This window comes from Orbicella faveolata, unplaced genomic scaffold (genome assembly GCF_042242905.1).
Source record: "Orbicella faveolata isolate gen_17 unplaced genomic scaffold, um_ofav_v1 contig_46, whole genome shotgun sequence".
NCBI lineage: Eukaryota > Metazoa > Cnidaria > Anthozoa > Scleractinia > Merulinidae > Orbicella > Orbicella faveolata.
Genome location: NW_028301576.1, coordinates 15,153,334 through 15,159,384, shown reverse-complemented (window position 1 = coordinate 15,159,384; position 6,051 = coordinate 15,153,334). Strand labels below are relative to the sequence as shown.

The 6,051-nt window shown below is 38.3% G+C and overlaps 1 pseudogene; it reads right to left on the bottom strand.

The window, feature by feature from the left end:
* Positions 1 to 294: 294 nt before the first annotated feature.
* Positions 295 to 1,638, bottom strand: LOC149098594 (uncharacterized; annotated as a pseudogene).
* Positions 1,639 to 6,051: the final 4,413 nt, after the last annotated feature.

The window sequence follows — 6,051 nt, the reverse complement described above, 5'->3', positions numbered from 1 at the left end:
ATTTTGTCAAATAGTATCTCGTTACATTTGGCTGCAAAATAGTTAAATTTTCAAACATAAATCGAGTGCAAATAATCAAGAGTAACATCGTTCGGTGTTTACTAAAAGCCCTCCAGTTCTGGCATTTCTTCTTAATTCCCAGCATATTGGGAACCATCGATGGTTTTGGACAACCTGACTCGTCACCAGTTCGTGTCGAAGGTTCCTGGAGATGCCTCTGAGCACACCTGACAAAGTATCAATAGTCTTGGAGAGGCGAGTTAATGACATCAGTTAATCAATCAATCATTTCAGAATAAAAACTAGCGGTAAAAAACGACGTTTCGATCTCTCTGAGATCATTTTCAAGTTGAAGAAAAAACGAATGAAATATACATATATAAGTACAAATTAGGGCGTGAGAATGTCAAACGATAAAATATGTAAATGCAAACGCTAAAATGTAAGTGTTAAAATAATAAAATACTATAAAGAAAACCTATACAAATAACTTTGCACGGATTGAATCTGACTGTTTGTTGAAGGTTGGCTTAAGCTTCTTAATAAAGAGCATTTCGTAGATCAGGCAGTCGAATTTACTTTGGCACTTTCTCAAGATCTTAAAATCCCGATATATGTCACTTGGGACTGTTCCATGCTGCTCTTTGATGTGATTCCGATTGAAGACGATCCTTTGTGTTCCTCAACGCGTTGATAGAGGTGTCGGCACGTGTACCCGACATAGTTTGCATCACACAAACCACACTTGTAGTAGTAAACAGCGCGTTGCTGGTTAATGATAGGCGGCTTCTTTTCTTTTGGTTTGATCTCATGTCCGATCTTGCGGCTTGTATACACGGGACGAATATCAATTCCAATTTTTCGGCCTAGTTCCCCAAGTTGTCTTGGCGCGGAATTGGCCGATCTCTGATCCTTGAATGGTAACACTATTCTGACAGGCGTTTCATTCACGTTACGTGCTCGAGTGGAAATTGGATCGCCAGAAACTTTCTTGGTGACAAAATTACTGATGGTCGATTGTATCAATTGCTTTGGATACTGGAGTAGGGAGAACGTCTGTGTGAGACGATCACATTCCAGGTGGAACAGTTGCCAAATAGATGATAGTTTAAAGGCACGATCCAGCATTGTTTTTAGCAATGACTTCTTGTATCTATAGTCGACGTGGCTCTTGTAATGTAGTAATAATCCGGTGTCAGTTGGTTTTCTGCACACCCTTGTCTCCAGGCGACCATTGCATTTCCTGATGTCCGTTCCCAGGAAAGGAGATTTACCGTGTTCGCCAAGTTCCATGGTGAAGCTGACAGATGGATGGCTCTCATTTAGAGAGGAAAGGAATTCTTCAGCTGTTTCGGTGTCAGGCATTATGCTCAATGTGTCATCCACATAGCGTTTGTAGAACTCGGGTAACTTGCCTTGGTCCTGAAGTCGATCTTCGATACTGCACATAAATACGTTGGCCATTAGGGGTCCAAGTGGCGAACCCATGGCAACACCATCGGTTTGTTCATACAAACTCCCCTCGAACTGAAAAAGCTGGTTGTTGGTGGCAATATTTAGCAACTCTACCAAGTCTGATTTTGTAATGTTGAGATTATGCTGTTTATTGAACCAGTCGTCCTTAAATGCCTTTTCAGCTAGAATTTATGTCCCACGATATATGTCCCAAGTGACATACATCGTGATTTTAAGATCTTGAGAAAGTGCCAAAGTAAATTCGACTGCCTGATCTACGAAATGCTCGTTTTAAAGGAGCTTAAGCCAACCTTGAACAAACAGTCAGATTCAATCCGTGCAAAGTTATTTGTATAGGTTTTCTTTATAGTATTTTATTATTTTAACACTTACATTTTAGCGTTTGCATTTACATATTTTATCGTTTGACATTCTCACGCCCTAATTTGTACTTATATATGTATATTTCATACGTTTTTTCTTCAACTTGAAAATGATCTCAGAGAGATCGAGACGTCGTTTTTTACCGCTAGTTTTTATTCTGAAATGTTTTTCAAACAATCTACTTATAAGAATCAACCAACCAATCAATCAATCAATCAGTCAATCAAACGCTAAGTCATTGAAACTATCACTTAATTATTTCACCACACAAGCTAACAAAAAAGTTGTATGAAGAGAAAGAATTATTTTACAGTGTAAGAGGTGGCGAAGATACTTAAACGGAAAACACCCACTCCCCAGTGACGTTTCAGTTATTTTTTAGATCCCGTGACTGTCAGAATATCATGTTAGTTTTTTTTTTTTTCTCAGAATAAAGCCCTTTATGCAATTTGCCGGGGTGATACATGTCAGGTAGATTTTGGGAAGTGATTAAGAGAATGATTGCACCTTGTTCTCCTACCATCATATTGCAAAATGCAAACTTTTTAGCGCCGATCTAATTTGACCTGTTAGCACCAAAACTATATACAAAAGACAGACTGAAAAAACTAGAAACTGTTTAAATTGTGTTTCCTTGTAATCAATTTAGTAGAAAACTGGAGACTTGCTAGGGATCAAGGAAAAGTAGTCAGTATATTATCAACAGACATGTCTAAGGCGTTTGATTCTCTCCACCCACCGCTACTATTGAGCAAGTTTCGGGCATACGGTTTTCGAGAGAATACCGTACAACTGCTAAATAGCTACCTCACAGACCGGAAATATCAAGTTAAGATCGGTCGTCACGTCAGTTCGAGTCGACTGGTAAACCGCGGCTGTCCACAAGGCTCCGCCCTTGGCCCGCTGCTATGGAACATTTTTCAAAATGATCTACCCTATGGCCTCAATGCGAAATTGTCGATGTACGCAGATGATCACCAAATTTACCATATCGGGGACGACCAGAGAGCCGTTACATCGCAACTCAAGGAGAGTGCTAATTTTGCTACAAATTGGTACGGCTCAAATCTCTTAGCCGGGAATATCAAGAAGTACCAAGCCATGAACATCGGCTTTAGTCAGAGCAATGGTAACATCCATGTAAACGGAGAGGAAATCAAGACCACGGATAATCTTCAGCTTTTAGGCGTGATACTAGACTCCGATCTTAGTTTCTCCGACCACATAAATCTTAGCTGTAAAAAAGCTAGTCAAAGAATAGGCGTTTTAATGAGATTAAGAAACCTAATTCCTACGCAGTCAAAACTAACATTGTTCAAATGCGCCATTTTACCCTACGTTACCTACTGTCACTTAGTATGGCACTTTTGTAAAGCTAGCGATACTAGAAAACTGGAGAGAATACAAGAAAGAGGCCTCAGAGCAGTTTTTAAGGACAACAGCTCAAGCTATAATCAACTGCTCGCGAGGGCCGGTCTGCCCACATTACTTAATAGACGACTTCAAGACCTCTCTACTTTGATGTATAAAGTTAAACCCATAAGTTATGCCCCTATTATCTCTGTGATTTTTTCAGCAATAACCCTAGTACGTATAACTTAAGACAATCTGACTTTACAATGCCAAGGTTTAACTCGGTGAAATATGGTAAGCACTCGATCAGATATCTAGGACCCAAATTGTGGTCAAAATTACCAAAGAGCATGAGAGAGGCCACATCTCTCAGCACTTTTAAGACGAACATCAGAAATCTCAACAATCTTGATGCATTACTAGATGATGGCTGCAGAGGCTGTCCGCTCTGCTCCTCCTAAAGAACTTTTTTTTAAGTATGTATTATTGTATTATAAAATCCACTGTACATAGTCCCATAACATCTTTTAACTTGGATTTAAATTTTACTATTGTAAATAGCTATAGGTTTTTTTTTTTTTTTTTCTAATTTAACTCGTTTTTGTTATGTCCCCGTATTAGTAGGGGAGTTTTTCCCCAGCTAGGTGGTTGATGACATTCTTAATAAAGTTTCTATCTATCTATCTTTCAACAAAAAACAATCTTGTGCTTTTTTTCGTTGATTTTGTAAAGATCTTGTGATCCTGTGAACTGCTCGTACTTCTATGTGGCTGATCCACGTGAGAGCAAGTTCAAGGGTCAGTCATGGCATTTTAGCCAAGTGAAATATCACCTTTAAAATCAAGGAATTAAACCTGAAAGTCATATATTACTAAAATAGAAAAACACCAAAAAGATAATAACAAACCATCAAGGAAAAAGGACAGTTAAGGATGGTGAAGAGTATCACGGATTTTAGACAACCTTAAAAATTGAGGCTAAACTTTTCAAGATGCAAAACCCGTGAGGGAGCTGCGTTAAGAAAGACGTCAGTTTCTGGGTGCTAATGTATAGCACAGAACAAGATTACAGAGCATAAGGTTCGTGAACACTCTACTACCTATGCACCGATTAAACATAAAGAAATACTAATGCAGTGCGTTAAAATACAACTGTCTGAACAAAAGACATATACCTTGACATCTTCCCTTTTTCACAACCGTTATTTCTTTGTTTTTCTCGCAAGCTGCTTTTTCCAATAGACATTTGTTGTCGTATGTTGCCTTGTCTGACCCACAGACACGTTGTATTACTTTGGAACATCCCTGAGGGCACTCGCATGTTTCTTCGGCTCCATTGTGAATCACGCAACGAGAATACGGTGCAGTGCACTTTGTTTTACAGGGTACGTCAGGTTCTAAAGTTAGAGAGAGGGAGAGTGAAATGGCATTATAATTTTGTTAAATATTATCTCGTTACATAAGGTTCCCGAATACTTTGCTACCTATGCACCAATTAAATTTAAAAAAATACTAATGCAGTGAGTTAAAATACATTTGTTTTGAACAAAAGACATATACCTTGACATGTTCCATTTTTCACAACCCTTATTTCCTTGTTTTTCTCGCAAGCTGCTTTTTCCAGCAGACATTTGTTGTCGTATGTCGCCTTATCTGACCCACAGACACGTTGTATTACTTTGGAACATCCCTGAGGGCACTCGCAGCTTTCCCCGGCTCCATTGTGAATCACGCAACGAGAATACGGTGCAGAGCAATTTCTTTTACAGGATACGTCAGGTTCTAAAGTTAGAGAGAGGAAGAGTGAAATGGCATTATAATTTTGTTAAATATTATCTCGTTGCAAATGATCAAGAGTAACATCGTTCGGTGTTTACTAAAAGCCCCCCAGTTTTGGCATTTCTTTTTAATTCCCAGCATATTGGGAACCATCGATGGTTTTGGAAAACCTTACTCGTCACCAGTCGTGTCCAAGGCTCCTGGAGATGCCTCTGAGCACACCTGACAAAGTATCAATAGTCTAGGAGGGGCAAGTTAATGACATCAGTCAATCAATCAATCAATCAATCAATCAATCAATCAAACGCTTATTCATTAAAACTATCACTTAATTATTTCACCGCACAAGCTAACAAAAAAGTTGTATGAAGAGAAAGAATTATTTTACAGTGGAAGAGGTGGCGAAGATACTTAAACGGAAAACACCCACACCCCACTGGACGTTTCAGTTATTTTTAGATCCCGTGACTGTCAGACTATCATGATAATTTTTTTTTCAGAATAAAGCCCTTTATGCAATTTGCCGGGGTGATATATGTCAGGTAGATTTTGGGAAGTGATTTAGAGAATGATTGCACCTTGTTCTCCTACCATCATATTGCAAAATGCAAACTTTTTAGCGCCGATCTAATTTTAGTCCTGCTGTGAAGAGCCAAAAATAACCAGAATTGTTCATTTTGTGATAAAAGCATGAAACTTGTCAGGATTACTAACCTCTATAAGGTAAACATTTTCTGATATGGAGCCATCCCAAATTTACACCCACAAACATGCTACGCGCATGTCAATAAATGACATCTTAGGCCTTTACATGGGAACGAGGCTAAGTTAAAATGCTTATTTCTAAGCCTTCTCTGGAGTTCTTTGTCTAGATTTCTTGCTTTTTAATATAAAATCAACTTATAAAGTATCTGGGAGTCTAAAAATTTGTCACGTGATTAGTCACGTGACCATCATTTCAATAAACAATAAAATAATACCGAATATTGCATTAATACGATTAATAATTTTTATTTCTCTTTTTCTCTCTCGTTTTTTCCCGCAAATAAAGTGAAGTAATTATTCTGAAACTTGTGTTTCG